Consider the following 17,330-nt stretch of genomic DNA (forward strand, 5'->3'; position numbering starts at 1 on the left):
AATAATGTCTACCATTATACTTTAAATACGGCCAAAGAACACTAGAAGTGCCAAAACTTGTGTACGGCGCTCACTTTAGTGTCAAAAGTTTCAAAACGATCACTTAAGTGCTAACTTTTTTAAAAAACGATTACTTGAGTGCCAACTTCAATTTCAGCTGACGTGGCTTACGGAAAATCCGACACGTGCTTTTTTAATTAATATTTGAGTTGACGTGGCTTGGTAGAGTTTACACTAAAGTGATCGTTTTTTTAAAAAATTGGCACTTAAATGATCGTTTTTAAAAAAAGTTGGCACTTAAGTGATCGTTTTGAAACTTTTGGCACTGTAGTGATCGTTTTTCAAAAATTTTAGCACTTAAGTGATCGTTTTGAAAGTTTTAGTACTGAAGTGAGCGCCGTACACAAGTTTTGGCACTTGTAGTGTACTTAAGCCCTTTAAATATTGTGCCCAATTTGCTGAAATCTCAAACTTCGCTTAAGCCTGTTACTTTTCTTTCATTCGAGGAAAGAAAGATGCAAAATCAACTCCTTCGATGCATCACTTACTAATTTTATCACTTCCCGATCAAACCGGATTTGAAAGCAAAGTTGCATTATCCAAACGAGATGCTCCTTGATAAGTTCATTGCACATGATAAGTTGAAGTCCTAGAAATCTTCATGTCTTATCAATAAATACCCTAAGTGATCAACAAAAATAACATCTCAAACCAATATTAGCTAATTCCTTGAGGGTTATGAATTCTCTAACCATAAAGGAGAACTTCGGGGGCATTACCAAAAAGTCATCAACCTATCGATCTTGTATCAGCTCATTCATAAACTTTTCAATTTGACCAATTGAATCCTAAACCTCTTGAGGGTTTTCAATTAGCCCTTCTGGCTAATGTTGGTTGAAAATCGATGATGTGGATGCCAAACATTCTACATGGCACGACCAGTGCTATTGTAGATAATTTTTGTATTTTTTTCTAAATAAAAATTGAATTTTTATTTTTGTTTTTAAATATTAAATATTTATTTTTCTCTTTGCTTCTATTATTATTATTATTATTTGCAATTGGGGTAGCAATAGTGAGGGTCACCGACCACCCTTACCTCCAATCATGAGTGAGCGCACGAAGGCTCGGCTAGACTTGGGGGAGGGCCGCCTTGCCCGTGGCCTTTGTGGCCGACGGGAGGCCTCCCCTGGATCTAGCAAGATAGCTCTCATGGCCTTGCTCAAATATGGCTAGGTAGCCTTTGCCCAATCTAGGCGAGGCCTTTGCGGTAGGCGAAGGTCGCCAAAGACACTCATTGGGCACAAAGAAAAAAAAAAGAGCAAAGAAAATTAAAAATAAGATAATTTAAAAGAAATATCATTAAAATTATTCACGACAGCGTTGGTCATGCCACGTAGGACGACCGGCGTCCACATCACCGATTTCCCGACAATAGAACTCAATTAACAATTCATCAAAAAGTTTAAAACCCAATACGTCAAATTGAAAGATTTATGATTGAATTGACACAAATGCAATAGATTTATCATATTAGAAAAGAAAAAAAACTATAGATTGATATGTCTCCACTATAATTGAGCAAAAAAGAACAAAAGAAACAAATAACCCATCGTCCGACTTCTTGAAGAATAGAGTGTAGCCCTTACCTTAGCAGTAGATGTCACTTGTCTCCTCATATGAGGGTCTGAAGAGACTTGAGTACGAGATCTCAAAAATAACTCCTTGCACTCAATCAAAGACCAATCTCCACAGTTGTTCATTCATCCCTACCATAAAATAGGTAGGGGATAGACCTCAATAGCAGTTTTAACCATGGGGAGCTCTTCGATAAATTTTACCTGCCGTGTTATGTTTTTGAAAAAATATTAGGTTTTTCTCCGGTTTATGTACGTTCTTTTCTTTTGCTTTTAGTGCAACTACTCATGAGATCCTAAAATAGAGGCTATGTGGACTTCCCATGGTTAAAATTATAGGTGTCAAATGGGTGGGTCGGGGTCAAATATGGACCGACCCATATTGACTCATTTAACCCCGTTTTAACCCATTTTCATACAGTACAAATTTTATGAACCACATCCAACCCAATCTATACCCGATTCATACCCGACCCGACCCATATTATTTAAATAGTTATATATTTGACCAAATCATGAAATATTTATTTTATAAAATTAAAAAATATAAAAATTGTTTTGTAAGTTGCCGCCGGTGCCCATCGTCATTGGCATTGCCCTCCACCGCAAGCTCACCGCCGCCACCTGCCACCCACTATCGCCCACCGTCGTTGACATAGCCCACCACCGCCGCCCCGCCCGGGTGGCCCTCTCGCTCGTCCGCCCGCCGCTGTCCACCCGCCTGCCGCCGCCCATTGTCGCCACCGTGGGATGCGATCCTATTTGACCGGTTATTTTTTTCATCACTAACAACTTCATGATTTGAATTTAACCTCTCTCCTCCGAGCTCTGCAAGAAGAATCACATAGTCTCCCACTTTTTAACCCTAGATGTTCGCAACAAGCACTCCACCACTCCTTCCGGCACACCGAGTCAAGCGCCTTCTCCCATGGAGCGTAATGACCGCCACAACTCGTAAAACAGCAAGTGCAACCCCTACCAGCGCTCCTCCAAGAAGGTCAAGCTCTCCGATCCTCTCCAGCCCATTTCTGACCCCGAGCTCCAAAGTGAGTTCTCCCACCACCAGCGTGGCATCACATGGATCAACAACAACAGCTTCTGCAGCTCTCTTGATGCCATCGTTATCAGAAAATGAAAGAATGAAACAATGGAGTTCTTAAAATCATTGAGAAAAGAAAGACAGAAGAAAACCATTCGTATGAAAAATAGGGTAGGAATGAACCATCTTCATCGACTTGATTGACATTTCTTGTTCGAAGAGGGTCGAGTCATGCGAGCTAAGGAGGGCGGGCCACGGATGCTATGGCAAGTGGGCAGCGGGCGGGGAGCGGAGGCAAGCGAGAGGCGGCTACGGCGGGTAGTGGTAGCTGGAGGTCGCAGAGGCGGGCATTCGGTGGGCGGCATTTTACAAGTGAATAAAAATAGCCTTGCGAAGCCATAGGTTACGAGTCGAAAATGAGTAAAAAATGGGTTGAGTTAGAACCCATATTTGAATAAGCTTTATAATCCTAAACCCATAGTTAACCCATTTTGTAAATTTATATAATCCATATTTGATACAAAAGGAGAAAAGTGGGTTAAAATATGGGTCAAAGACCGATATTGACACCTCTAGTTAAAATTGCTATTGAGCTCTATCCCCGACTTTCATTCCTTGTTTTGCAAGTTCTATTTTAATGGTAGGGATGAATGAACAACCGTGGAGATTGATCTTTGTATGACAGCAAGGAGTTTATTTTGGGATCTCATACTCAAGTCTCTTCTCGACTCTCGGATTGTTGGAGTTGGCGAATACTTCGGGGACCCTTGTTTCTCACACGGGATACGCCCACGTGAGCTTAGGGAAAGCGAAGTGTTACCCAACGACATATGACCCCTGCGCCGGGGATGCGGGGGTTCGAGGGCAGCGCCCCCGACACGGGTGTCCCATTGCTCGGTTAGCGGGTGGGGGTTCGGGGGCAGCGCCTCTCGAAACCTTTACGGGTTTGAGCTTTTATTTAAGCTGGCCCGATTGGTTAGAATTAAGAGATTTTAGGCTTTTAGCCCATTTTTGGGGCATATATATTTTGCTCGGTTTTATCATTGTATGAGTTGAATTGGTTGTAAACCGAAAAAAATATAGTAAAATCTCTTTGCGGGACGTAGCCCTAATCTTGGGGTGAACCCGGGTAATCTCGTGCGTTATTCCAATTTTTCTTGATTCTCCGTATAATCGTCTGATTCGGTTCCGATAAATCCCTTCAATTGGTATCAGAGCCTTGTGTTCCGGAGATTAGGGTTTATCGGAGATGACAGGAGGGTCACGGATTGAGATCGAAAAATTCGATGGGACGCGGTTCGATCTGTGGAAGATGAAGATGGAGGATCTACTTTGCGATCGAGATCTTTGGTCGGCAATTGAAACAGAAAGGCTTGTTGCTGCGAAACCTAGTGTCGTGATAAGGGAATCGTGCAAGGAAGTGGGGAAGGATGACGAGACGTCTTCCAAAAGGGCGGATCCAAAGGAGATTAAAGATCGGGATCGGATTGATCGGAAAGCAAAGGGTTTGATTCAGCTTTGTTTCACGGACTCGATTCTGACGAACGTGATGAGCGAACCTACAGCCAAGGATTTGTGGCAGAAACCGGAGTCGTTGTATCAAAGTAAGTCGTTGGTTAATAAGTTATTTTTTAGAAAAAAGCTGTATAATCTTCGGATGCATGAGGGCGACTTGTTTTTCGCACATTCGTATAGCTTTAACACGGTGATTAGTCAACTCGTATCAATCAGTGTTAAGTTTGAGGATGATGATAAAGCGATAACACTGCTTTGTTCACCGTCGGATTCACGGGATAACTTGATTGTGGTGATCGGTGGTGGGGATAAGGAATTATCATATGAAAATGTGTATTCTGCTTTGTTATCGGAGGAGACATGAAGAAAGGGATCGGAAAATTCCGGTAAAGAGGCATTAACGGCTAGGGGAAGGCCAGTAGAGAAGACTCTGAATCGGAAAGGGTCCGAGTCCAAATCTCGCGGGCGATCGAAGAGTAGGGAGAGGAGGGTACATGCTGGAGATGTGAAGAATGGGGCCATGTGAAGCGAGACCGTAAAAACAAGCCAGGTTTTAAGAAAGAAGCTGAATCATCCTCGGGTAAAAAGGAGGTCGATGCAGGAGATATGTATTTGGCTGCTGCATGTATGGCGCAATCAGACAATGATATCCGGTTGATCGATACCGGTGCTTCATATCACATGACGCCTCATAGACACCGATTTTGTGAATATGAGCAATATAATGGTGGGGATATCATGCTCGGAGATGATACTACAGTTCAAATTGTCGGACGTGGCAAGGTGAAGCCGAGGATGAGTAATGACACCATGAAGACTATTCCGGACGTGATGCACATACCCTTGATGAGTAGAAATCTGTTATCGATCGGTACGATGGCTGATTCGGGGGTTACTTTTCGCTATGATAAGGATTCGTGCAAGATGACTCGAGGTTCTATTGTAATTGCACGAGGAGTCCGTTACGAGACACTATACAAGCTGCTCGGGGAAATAATGACTATTGGTAGCGGGTTTGTTTCTGAAAAGGCCAAGGAAGATGGATATGATATGTCCATGTTGTGGCATCATATGTTAGGGCACATCGGTGAAAAGGGACTGTCTACCTTAGCTTCGAGTCAGATGGTAGAAGGAGTTCCAAAATGCTCTATGGATTCTGTGAACACTGTCTCCATGGAAAACGTAACCGAGTTAGCTTCCAACACACCGGTACGAGAGCAATTGAGGTTCTCGAGTTGATTCACAGTGACGTTTTTGGACCTACTCCGACTCCATCTATTGGAGGATCCAGGTACTATGTATCATTCATAGATGATTTTTCGAGATATAGTTGGATTTATTTTATTAAGAGTAAATCAGATGTATTTGAGAAATTTTGTGAATTTAAAGCCTTGGTTGAAAATCAATTGGGCAAGAAGATCAAGATCCTTCGTACGGATAACGGAGGTGAATTCTGTTCGGATAAGTTCGAGCAATTTTGTGTGGATAATGGTATTGCAAGGCGGAAGACGACTCCATATATGCCTTAATAGAATGGGGTGGCCCAAAGGTTAAATTGGTCACTCATAGAAAAGGCGAGATGTATTCCGAGTTGGGCGGGTTTGGAGCCAGAATTTTGGGCGTAAACCGTAGTCACGACCTGTTATTTGAAGAACCGGTCACCGATCTCATCGGTGAAGGATCGTACACCATATGAGGCAAGATTTGGGAAGAAGCCGAATCTGTCACATGTTCGGGTGTTCGGGTGTGATGCATATGTTCATGTACCCAAGGAGAAACGGGATAAGCTTGACAATAAGTCCGAGAAAAACATATTTGTTGGATACAAGGAAGGGGTCAAGGGCTATAAGCTGTGGAATCCGTAATCAAAGACCATAGTCTACAGCGGGGATGTCGTCTTTCGTGAATTACAATCCCAAGTTGGCACACGTAAAGGGGAGGAGCCCAAGAAAGTGATAGTGCTTGAAGAAAGTCCTAAAGCTGAAATATAGAGATGGTTTCACAAAGCACGCTAGTAGAATCTGATTCTGAATCGGAGCAAGGGGACTTGGTTAATGAAGTCGAGGATGTAGATTCGGATGAAGACTCGGATACGTATAGCATGTCGGCTTTCGGGAGATCAACGCGGGAAAGAAAGGTACCATTTCGATACTCCCTTAGTGCTTTGAGTACGTATCATGCTTTAAGCATTACCGGAGATGATCCTAGTTCTGTGAAAGAGGCGAGATCCGGAGATGACGCGAATCGGTGGGAGTTCGCAATGATAGATGAGATGCGGTCGCTTGATCATAACGAGACATGGAACCTGTGTAAATTGCCTAAGGATAGAAAGGCAATTGGGTGCAAATGGGTATTCAAGCGAAAACTGAAGCCGGATGGAACCGTGGAGAAGTACAAGGCCGGGTTCGTAGCCGGGGGGTATTCTCGGATCGAGGGAGTTGACTATGACGAGATCTTTTCTCCCGTGGCAAAATTGACCTCGATACGGTTTGTTCTATGCATTGCAGCTGCATACGATCTTGAGGTGGAACAGATGGATGTAAAAACAGCTTTCTTTCATGGGGACTTGGAGGAGAGGATATATATGAAGCAACCGGAAGGTTTTGAAGTTAAAGGAAAGGAGAATCTGGTGTGCAAACTGAAAAAGTCATTATATGGGCTAAAGCAATCACCGAGGATGTGGTACCGGAAGTTTGATACATACATGCTCCAACTTGATTTTGTGCGTTCAAATTCTGACCATTGTGTTTATGTGAAGAGGACGGGCAATCGGTTTGTCATTCTCACACTATATGTGGATGATATGTTGTTGATCGGGAATTGCGTGAAGATGGTGAAGTCCGTGAAGAGTTTGTTGGCTAAAAAGTTTGAAATGAAAGACTTAGGGCTTGCAAATTTTATTTTGGGCATGCAGATTAGGAGGGACCGTGAGAAACGGAAGTCGTGGCTAGGGCAGGAGAAATACATCAAAGAAATTTTGAAGAAATTCAATATGATAGACTGCAAGCCTGTTGGTACCTCTATACCTTTAGGGACCAAGTTATTTGCGAAGTAATGTCCTAAAACGGATGAAGAAGCTGAAGAGATGGCCCGAGTTCCATACGCAAGTGCAGTGGGTAGCTTGATGTATGCTACGGTGTGCATGCGTCTGGATATAACCCAAGCATTGGGAGTCTTGAGCTGATACATGTCTAACCCGGGTAGAGAACATTGGAATGCGATCAAAAGAGTTTTCAGGTATCTTCGTGAAAGTTTGAAATTTTTCTTTGTGTTACGAAGGTACAGGGAATGGAAATATGCTTGATATCGTAGGCCATGTAGATGCTGATTGGGGTGGAGATATTGATAGTAGACAGTCCACTAACGGTTTGTTTTCACATTATTTGGTGCTGCGGTGAGTTGGATGAGTAGGAGGCAAAGCGTGGTAGTGCTTTCTTTTACGTAGGCTGAGTATATGGCTCTTACTCATGCTGGAAAAGAGGCCGTATAGTTACGGCGGTTGTGCTCGGAGCTTGGTTTTGAGCAAGATGCTGTAGATGTGAAATGTGATAATCAAGGGGCTATTTATTTAGCCAGGAATCCAGCATTTCATTCACGCACAAAGCACATTGATATTCAATATCATTTCATTAGAGAAAAAGTGGAGAAGAATGAGGTTCGACTTGTAAAGGTCGACACGGTAGAAAATAGTTCGGACTTCCTTACTAAAGCCGTCACGGGTGTGAAGTTTGAATGGTGCTCTGCTGCGATTGGATTAAAGAAGAATGATATTGGAAGGGCTTTCATTTGCGCGAAGTATCCACCAAGTGGGAAAATGTTGGAGTTGGCGAATACTTTGGGGACCATTGTTTCTCACACCGGGTACGCCCACGTGAGCTTAGAGAAACCGAAGTGTTACTCAATGACATGTGATCCCTGCGCCCGGGATGCGGGGGTTCGGGGGCAGCGCCCCCGACACAGGTGTCCTGCTGCCCGGTCGGTGGGCGGGGGTTCGGGGGCAGCGGCTCCCGAAACCTCTACGGGTTTGGGCTTTTATTAAGCTGGCACGTATGGTTAGAATTAAGAGATTTTAGGCTTTTAGCCCGTTTTTGGGGCATATATATTTTGCTCGGTTTTATCATTGTATGAGTTGAATTGGCTGTAAACCGGAAAAAATATAGTTGAATCTCTTTGCAGGACGTAGCCCTAATCTTGGGTTGAACCTAAGTAATCTCGTGCGTCATTCCAATTTTTCTTAATTTTCAGTGTGATCGTTTGATTCGGTTCCGATAAATCCCTTTACAGATGAGGAGATAAGTGATATCTACTGCTAAGGTAAGGGCTACACTTTGTTCTTCAAGAAGTCGGACGATGTGTTATGTACGTGTCTCTTTGTTGCTTTTTTGCTCAATTATAGTGGAGATATATTAACCTATAGTTTTCCATTCTTTAGCATGCTAGATACTTGAAAGTTTTTTTTTTTAAGATGACCTTTATAGATAGGGACTCTTCTGAATATTCCGATGAATGAAGAGGCAATCAAATCAGTCGACGTCTGATCTTTAGTATTCTCGTCTTCTTGTTGCAATCATGCGTCCGAAATGGTAAAATGAGTTCTGTTGGCTCGGTCAATGGGGACCAAGAAGCAACTACGTTCTTCAACGGCCCAAATTGTGCTTTAATAAACCATTCATAACGACTCGTTTATTCGTAGAGCCGCAAAAAATACTCTAATCGGACTGAACCAAACCGAAATTTTCGGAATTTTGGGGTTGACACAAAGCCCTCCACGAAAGTCTCATTCCCCGTCTGCACCTTGATCACCAAGAACATGCTCTTGACTCCGTCCTCCTCGTTTGCACCTCGATCAGAATATAGATTTCCATCTTTGTCTCGCTCCTCCAGCGCCGTGAAGCTGATCCTTGATCTTGTCAGTGAGGCCTTCCTTGTGCTCATCCTTCTTGTGCTCGTTCTGCTTGTGGCCTCCTCGTCCCATGTGGAAGGTCTCTTTGATCTTGTGGATGATTCCTACCATTTTCTTTGTTGTCTCTCTCTATGGTTTGATATGATGAGGGGGAACGCGGAATCTTCTTATTTGGGTTTGGTCCCGGGTTGGTCCCTTATTTATGGGCGAGGGGATTCCTTAGATGGGGGCAAATTCAAAGATGACCAAGAGGACCCCAACCGTGTCTCACGAAAAAAGAATGTTCCAAACATATTCAGTCTCATGAAAATCCAAATGACATGGATTTAGATCGCTTAACATTGAGATTGCCGTGACATGCATGATATTACTCAAATCAGGCCATCTAATTTAAAACGGACGGCTTGATTTGAGTACGTCATGTGTTGAAAGGGAGGGAAAAAATGTGGGCGGGAATCTTTTTGGGATTTGAAAAATTTTGAATCCCAAATGTGGCTCAAATCAAACCATCCATTTTCATTTAGACAGCCTGATTTGAGTAATGTCACGTATATCATGGAAATCCTAATATCAAGCAATCTGGATCCCCGTTGATATCCTATTAATTCATTACTATCAGTGTTTTTATTAGGGTTGGTGTCGTGACATTTTTTAAATTAACTGCTTTGAAGAGTTTAGAGAAAACAACCCTGATTGAAAAGCAATGGAAAAATGACGTTAAATTGAACTCCGCATCTATTACCGAAGTGCAATAATCATTGTATGGCCGAAGTTGGATGTTCTTAGCGAGACTTATAATCATTGAGAGTTTTCGCTTGCATGGAGATCCTGTCAGGACGAATCTTGCTTATAGCAACGCGCTTCGATCTTTTGACAACACTTGAAAAGCAACATAGTAAAAGCCACAACACTCGAAAACTAACCGATTCGGACACCATGTAAAGGAGCTTTTATCAATCCACGTTGTAAACCTGTCACTCGAGTGTATCTTGTAATGATTTTTACGTAAAACATAGTAAATCAAACGCTTAAAGGGGAAAATCCAATGGATAGACTGATTATAAGTCACCAAAGTTAGACTGATTGGGGGCACTTAAGGCTTCAATGAGTGGAAAGATACAAAAGTAACCTGTGGTACTTCTTAGGTCATTCTTGAGCAAGAGAAAGGCCTCCAAGTAGAAAGCTCTGGCTAGCAGAATTGAAGTAAAAGAGAAAAAATTAGCAGATTTGTTGCTTGAGCACATTGTATGTTATACCATTGGTTGGGATAAGTTATCCGTGAATAAGATAATTAGTGCAAACAGATGGTGGGGCATCAATCCATACGTCTAGAACCAACAACAAAAGGCACATTATTCGGTAGAAACCGTCCCTTTCAAATGAAAGGGCAAACTGAAAATGGTCACAAGGGTCTTTATATGAGTCCCTTTGCACTTATTCAGGTGCCAAACGCCGTAGAACAATTCACTGGGACTTCAACCTTGCCTCGACCTCTCTCAATTCCGCCCCTTGTAGCTAAAGCAAAGGAAAACAAAAAATTTAGCAGCATAACGCATGCTTGGTAGGATGCACGGGAAAACAGTTGTATTCAGGTACACTAACCTCATGTAAGTTGGAAAATACTAATCTCATGTAACTTTTCCCACACATAATCATATATTTTGTTGCAGCGAACGCCACTTCCATCGCCATATCATATTCTATGTCGTTGGGCTCTGAAGTATATACAACTTCTTCCTGCTTGACATAAAGGGCAAAGAGCCACAAATGTAAGAAAAGGTAAAACTGTTCAAAGAAAACGTAAACAGGATATGACAAGTCTTGTAGGTCGAACTCTGCCTAGTCAGGAACTTGATAAATGGAGGAAGAGAGAACCGACTATGTCCGGAGTCTGTGGATGCCTTGGATTACCAATTACAAAATGGCCAGGAGAGCAAGGAGTCTGGACGCAGCCGACAAGAGGTTGGAAAGGTTCAACTAAATATACATATGGTCCTTTCATATGATATGGCATCTTCGAAAATTCCAAATTCTTGCACATACCTTCCATCAGGTAGCACCAAGCATCCATCACCTAGTTTTCTTATGGCTCTCTTGCTGCTTCTTCTGTTTCGAATATCACCAAAGCTTGACCTATGTCACAACAATTCACATTGTCAAGAATAAGCATGCGCATGAAGCAAGCATCAATACCAGAAGAAATTCGCATTTACCATCCAAAACTGAAGAAATTACAATAACCTAATGGATAGGAGTATAATACAACTACAATTGATATAAGGCCTTATGGAAGGTATTTTCTCACTTCATTTTGATACAATCGAGCGTAGGGTTTCATAAACAAAGGGAAACCACTCTCTTAACAAGGGGTCATCACACCAAAGCCTTTCGTTCGAATCAATATAGTATGAACCGATTGAAAGGCATGAGTCTTAAGTATTAAATTTCATATATCATGAAAGTTTTAGGTGTTTCGGACTAAATAAAGTGGAAGTTTGTGAGCTGCAAGATTTTGATTAAGCAACCAGTAAACGTAAAAAAGTTAACTGAGAAATGCCCTTAACAAGAGTGGCAGGAAATTCCAATCTTCAAGATCGCATTAAAGCAACATCTCAGAGAGCCGATGTGACATCCTTTGTCCCATATTGCTTAGGAGGGGAGTCTTGGGCTAGTTTATATAGCAATGGATCCATATTAACTTGCAAGACACGTTTTTCGAGCCCAGTGTGGGCCTCCCCTGGAGGAACAAAACCGCGAGGACTGTTTGTCCAAAGCGGATAATATCTTTCGAGTGATGGGCTCAGGCACTTAGATTGCAAGTGATAAATGGTACAACGAAATCAGGTATTTCTCGACTTTTCTTACCATAGTGAGGGCTACAAGATGGAGTCTACGGAAACATTTTGGCTGAGCATTTCTCCTTGAAGCCTTGTCAAATTATATCCTGTCAATTATAGCACTATTGTAGGGACGCACTGCAGTGAAAAATATCCAGACAAAGAAAATCACTGGGAGAGCAGGCTTTGATCCATCCTTAAAAGGATGAAAGTTACCCAATGAGTATTACTCCCTAAAATTGTTCCACTAGCTAAACCACGTGCTTAAAAAACGAGGTTATCATGGCAATGAACCTTAAATGTATGCAGATGTCGAATTCCTAGATGCATATTGGGGAACCCTTGAATGATATGTAGGAATGTAGGACACCTCATACCAGTATTAAGCTACGAAACGTAACAAATTGACGAACTAAATTAGTTTAGAGCTCCATTTTGACAAAGAAAGTGCTAGTCCTTGACGGTTGAAACATCGAAAGTGAGCTAAAAAGTGCCTTATTTCCTCATTAATAACAGCATTTCAGAACTGTTCAAATTGGAACCTGTTTACTTTGTCAAGCTCCAGCAAAGGCAGAAAAATATTTTCATAGTTTTTTCGTGTTGCTAGCAAAAGATTTTAGAATGTTAAGGATGCTAATTGCTTAGCCAGCCAGAGAAGTTTCTCAGGTGACAGGAATTATGACTATTGCAAACAAAACTCAACAAAAGATTATTCCAATTTTGCATGTGTGGAATTACCTCAACTTCAGATGAGGCATAAGTTGGATCCAAGTTTTGAAGCAGAACAAGTTTTCCTTGTTCCCATGCGGTCTGCATTCTTTCTTCAATAGGCTGAAAGCAGTGAATGACATAATCAATCCCCAGGAAAAGATGAGAGTTTCGGCTAATTAGAAGTTCCAGCCTCTTGGCAACCAGATACTCCCATGCTAAATCAGAGTTAACTTTATATTTGCTTCTCTTTTAGCACCACGGTCGAGGTTATGCTAGATCGAAGTCAATTAATATCTTTCGTTCATTTGGCTTGTTAGAAGAATGGAACAAGAGCTGTGGTTGGAAAGCTCTTTGAGTCTACTTTCAATATCTAGTCAATTCAAAGCACACTTTTGGCAAAGCAAATTCATCATTCAAATAATTCTGACGACAAGAAATTCTCCTATCATCAATAAGGACATGAAAACATCAACTGTTAATGACATGCATCAACATGATCACACTTAAGAAGTTACCGGCCATGTGCAAATTGTTGACGTCTGAGACCTACCCCAAACTAAACCAAGTGGAATGTGCACAAATATGAGGCAAAGTAAAGTGTTCAACGAATCGAGACAAATGATGATAATGCGACACAGGAGTGAAAAACTAATCAAAGTCAGGTAATGAGAATCACAGCTAAAGCATCAACAGTCCGCATTGAACATGCAAAGATAAAACACTAGTTTGAATGATTGAACAACAGAACAAGATCATCGAGCAAATTCCTCTACGCAAAGTACAATCCAACTACGGCTTCGGTTTATCTCAAACTAAGCCCATCTGAATAAGAGTACATGATAAGCGAAGATAGGCTTGGGCGGAATAAGAGATCATGGCTAAGGCCACTTACTTTCACCCGTCGATTGCACCAATATTCAGTGGGTCTTGGCCTTCCTGACTGGATCGGATTAATAGAAAGGGACGAAGAGAAACTCAAATGCCAAGAAGTACTCAACACAATCCTATTCATTCCATTTTGAGAATTCGCCTTTTGACATTATCAATTAGATGATGTGGTTATATTACCAAAATTATCAAAGAGAGGGAGTAGGATGCGAAATATATTTAAAAGAGACAATACGCTTGGTTCATTTTAAAGGCAAATCAAAATGCACAATGGACCACAATGTCGACCATTTTCAATTTCTTTTAAAATAATAAATACTTTAATCTTCAAATCATGTATGAAATATAATAGAAAATTAGAAAGAAAAAAAAAGTGAAAAATAGGAGCATATGGTTCATCTTAAAGCCATATCAGAACCGCAACAACAAAATTGTCAGAGAGTCGGTTAAAACTTTTACATCAAATTGTTCGATCGTCACTTAAAAATTGCACCACTACATTCTTTTTTTTCTTTGTTGGCGAATCTACACTACATCCTTGAAATGTGCTTTTTCAACATAAATTTTAGGACATAATTGAATCAATTAAGATGTTAGGCATTCCATTGCATTTTCTTTCACATAAAAGTGCCCGATCCAATGGAATTAATTAAATGACTTCAAACTCGGGTTGATTTTATAAGTGAAGATTGAGCCCCATCATTTAGTGTCATCCATGACTGTCCCAATATTCAATGGGTCTTGGCCTTCTCGACCCTCTTGGCCTAACTGGACCGAAATCTTGGTTAAAAAGTAAGGGAGGGAGAGAGACTGAAATGCCAAGAAGTACTTAACACAATATTATCCATTCCATTTTGAGCATTCGCCTTTTGAAATTATCAAATAGATGATGTAGTTATATTACATAAATTATAAAAAAAAATAAAGAAAGAGAGAGAGTGGGATGTGAAATATATTTAAAAGATAGAATACGTTTCGTTCATTTCAAAGCCAAACAAAATGTACAAAAGACCACAGAGTCGACCAGCTTCAATTTCGTTTCAAAGTAATAAAATATGTTAACAATTGAGTCGTAAAACTTATCAAGTTGATGCAATCAAGTACTTACATTAATTCTCTCCAACTTTTCAAATAAACAATATTAATAAGTTTTAGGATTTGATTGCACTAACTTAACAAGTTTTAGGACTTGATAAGGTTTAGAATTTAATTGCACTTTTAGAAAGTTTTAAGATTCAATTGCATTTTTGTGATAAGTTTTTGGACTTCATTGCACTTTTTAAAACTATTAGGACTCAATTATGCTTTCCCGACAAGTTTTAGCACTTACAATACACTTATCTAAATAGAATTTGAGAAATCTCTCCCTTTCCATCCATCAATTTGCTTCGAGTTTTTCTCCTAAAAATTAACATGGGGATGTTAATGGCAGTGGCATGACCTATGCCAATAGTGGTCATCACATGGTGGTAACTTTTTTGCTTGCAACGCGAGTGAAAAGTTTTATTCTTTTTTTCGTTAGAGTGAAAAAATTTATTTGCTCATGTGACGCCCGAGAAATTCGAATTTTGTAATTTACCCAAATTGAATAAAAAGGGGAAAAAATTGAATTTTAGTCGGTGCAAATTTTGGATCGAAAGGACGAAAGTGACGAATTTGGACTAATCCCGAAATGTCGTTCAATTTAGATTGGATCTCGAAATCTCAGTCGCCATGGCTTAGGGTTTTTAATCCTCACGCCTAGCCTTTTTCCGGACCGAACCTAGCTCGTAAAAATCCAGATTTTATTCCCAAGGAGTTGAGCCAAAAATCCAATCAAACCTGATTTATTGAAAGTCCGTTTTGCCCTCCAATTATTCACAAGAGGACAAAATTCTTTATGGATGACTTGATGGGTGGGGCCCACAAGTCAATTCCCCCACCCACCAGTCAACTCACCAACTCTCTCCCTCTCTCTCTCTCTCTCGCGCCCTCCCCTTTTCTTCGCGAGACACCCCTCCCATAGCTGAACCGAGACCACCATCTTCCTTCTTCCTCCGTGATTTTTGTCCGAAAGCCACCCCTAACCTCCGTCTGCCACTGCTCGCCGCCACCACCACCATCCCGACCGCCATTCGCCGCCACGAGCAGCCCATAGAAGCCCCGACATCCCTTGCTCTATTTCAGACACAGGAAGTGCCCGAGCTACCGCAGCTGCTCCATCGCCCTCATCCCCGCTCGGCAACCACCAGCTATCACTCCCTCACCCCTCGACCCTCTAGCCACCACCATGACCTCCGACAACCTGCCAAGTCGCAGAACCATCGTGAACAACCGGTGGAAGCCGTCTACCCTGTTTTTGCGTCGCTCGGCCACCGCCTCTGTTCCACCCGCCTCCACCCAAATCTGCCAGTCGCCGACCGCCACCAACAACCACCCACACCCCTCTGTTGTCCCTTGGGGCTAGTGGAACCACCCGCCACTAGTAGAGGGCGTGAACCACCCCGGAACAACCTCCCCTGCTTTGATCCGAGCTTCCCTATATTGGTCTCCCCCCACGCGCCGTCGCTCGCCACCTCCGGCGCTCGGTGCTGCCGCCGCCACCTTCGGCCGCCCCGAAGACCCCCAAACCTTGGCCAAGCTTTTCCCCAACCTTGGACCACTCGAATCCCCACAAATCAGCCCCGTTTTCCCCGTTTTCTGCCACCGTTCGCCATTGTTCCCCGGCCGCCACTCGCCACCCTCGAGCCGTGCCACCTTCTGGGAGTTTTTGGGCGTCCGGACCAAGTTGAGCCCGGTTAGTTAGATCGCGGGTGAATAAACGCCGCGGGCCGGGCCTGAGTTCGTGCGCCGCCTCGAGTTGAGGCCGCCCGAGCTATTAAATTTGTGAGTTAGCCCATACTCTTGGTTGGCCGCTAATTACGTTCAGACTAGTTAATTAGATTATTAGGTGTTTAGGTAGGCCCACAAATCAGCCCCGTTTTCCCCTGTTTTCCTCCGCCGGTCACTATTCCGCCATTGTTCACCGCCAGCCGCCACCGTCCGCCACCCTCGAGCCTCGTGCCACCTTCCCGAAGTGTCGCCAAGTCTTTTGGGCCGTCCCGGACCAAGTTGAAGCCCGAAGTTCAAGTTAGATGGCGGGTCGCCAATAAACGCCGCGGGCCGGGCCGAGTTCGTGTCACCGCCGCCGCTCGAGTTGAGACCGCCCGAGCTATTAAATTTGTGAGTTAGCCCCTAACTCTTGGTTAGGCCGCTAATTACGTTCGGACTAGTTAATTAGATTATTAGGTGTTTAGGTAGCTCGATTAGGGCCAATTTAGGTTAGAAACTTGGTTTAAGTTTAATGGCCCTAATTGGTTAAGTTAGTTTAATTAGTTAGAATTCTATGCCTAATTAGATAAGATTGATTGATTTGAATTGATTGACTTGATTGATCGCGAGTGAGTAATAGGTTAGAGACGAGTGCACAATCGGAATTGAAATTGTGATTAATAATCGATCGGCTGCAATTGATTAATTGAATTATTGAATTGTTGGTTGTGAGTGCCAATTTGGCTGTTGATTGCCGTGGGGGTCCGATTAGATGTTAATCGCCTCAAATTGCTTGGTCTGTCAATAGATTTAAATTGCGCATTCATGTGACCACGTATGAGATAAAATTGCATATTTTTGCACGAAAACCGCCTTGGGTCAAGTATTTGAACATGTGAGTATGAACATTCGACCTAAATCCAAGAAATGAACTAGCTGGTTGTCGAAGTGCCCGAGTGGTCACATAATGGGATAATTCCGACAATCATTGTCTTCTGATCAATTGGTCC

General features: G+C 42.3%; 1 long non-coding RNA gene across 1 annotated transcript; it reads right to left on the bottom strand.

The window, feature by feature from the left end:
* Positions 1-11,015: 11,015 nt before the first annotated feature.
* On the bottom strand, positions 11,016-12,781 carry LOC125315044. The gene is made up of 4 exons (XR_007198415.1): positions 12,670-12,781; positions 11,960-12,038; positions 11,138-11,227; positions 11,016-11,071 (listed from the first exon to the last, which is right to left on the bottom strand). It is a non-coding gene; the product is annotated as an uncharacterized LOC125315044 (long non-coding RNA).
* Positions 12,782-17,330: the final 4,549 nt, after the last annotated feature.

The sequence above is a fragment of the Rhodamnia argentea genome, chromosome 5 (genome assembly GCF_020921035.1).
Source record: "Rhodamnia argentea isolate NSW1041297 chromosome 5, ASM2092103v1, whole genome shotgun sequence".
NCBI lineage: Eukaryota > Viridiplantae > Streptophyta > Magnoliopsida > Myrtales > Myrtaceae > Rhodamnia > Rhodamnia argentea.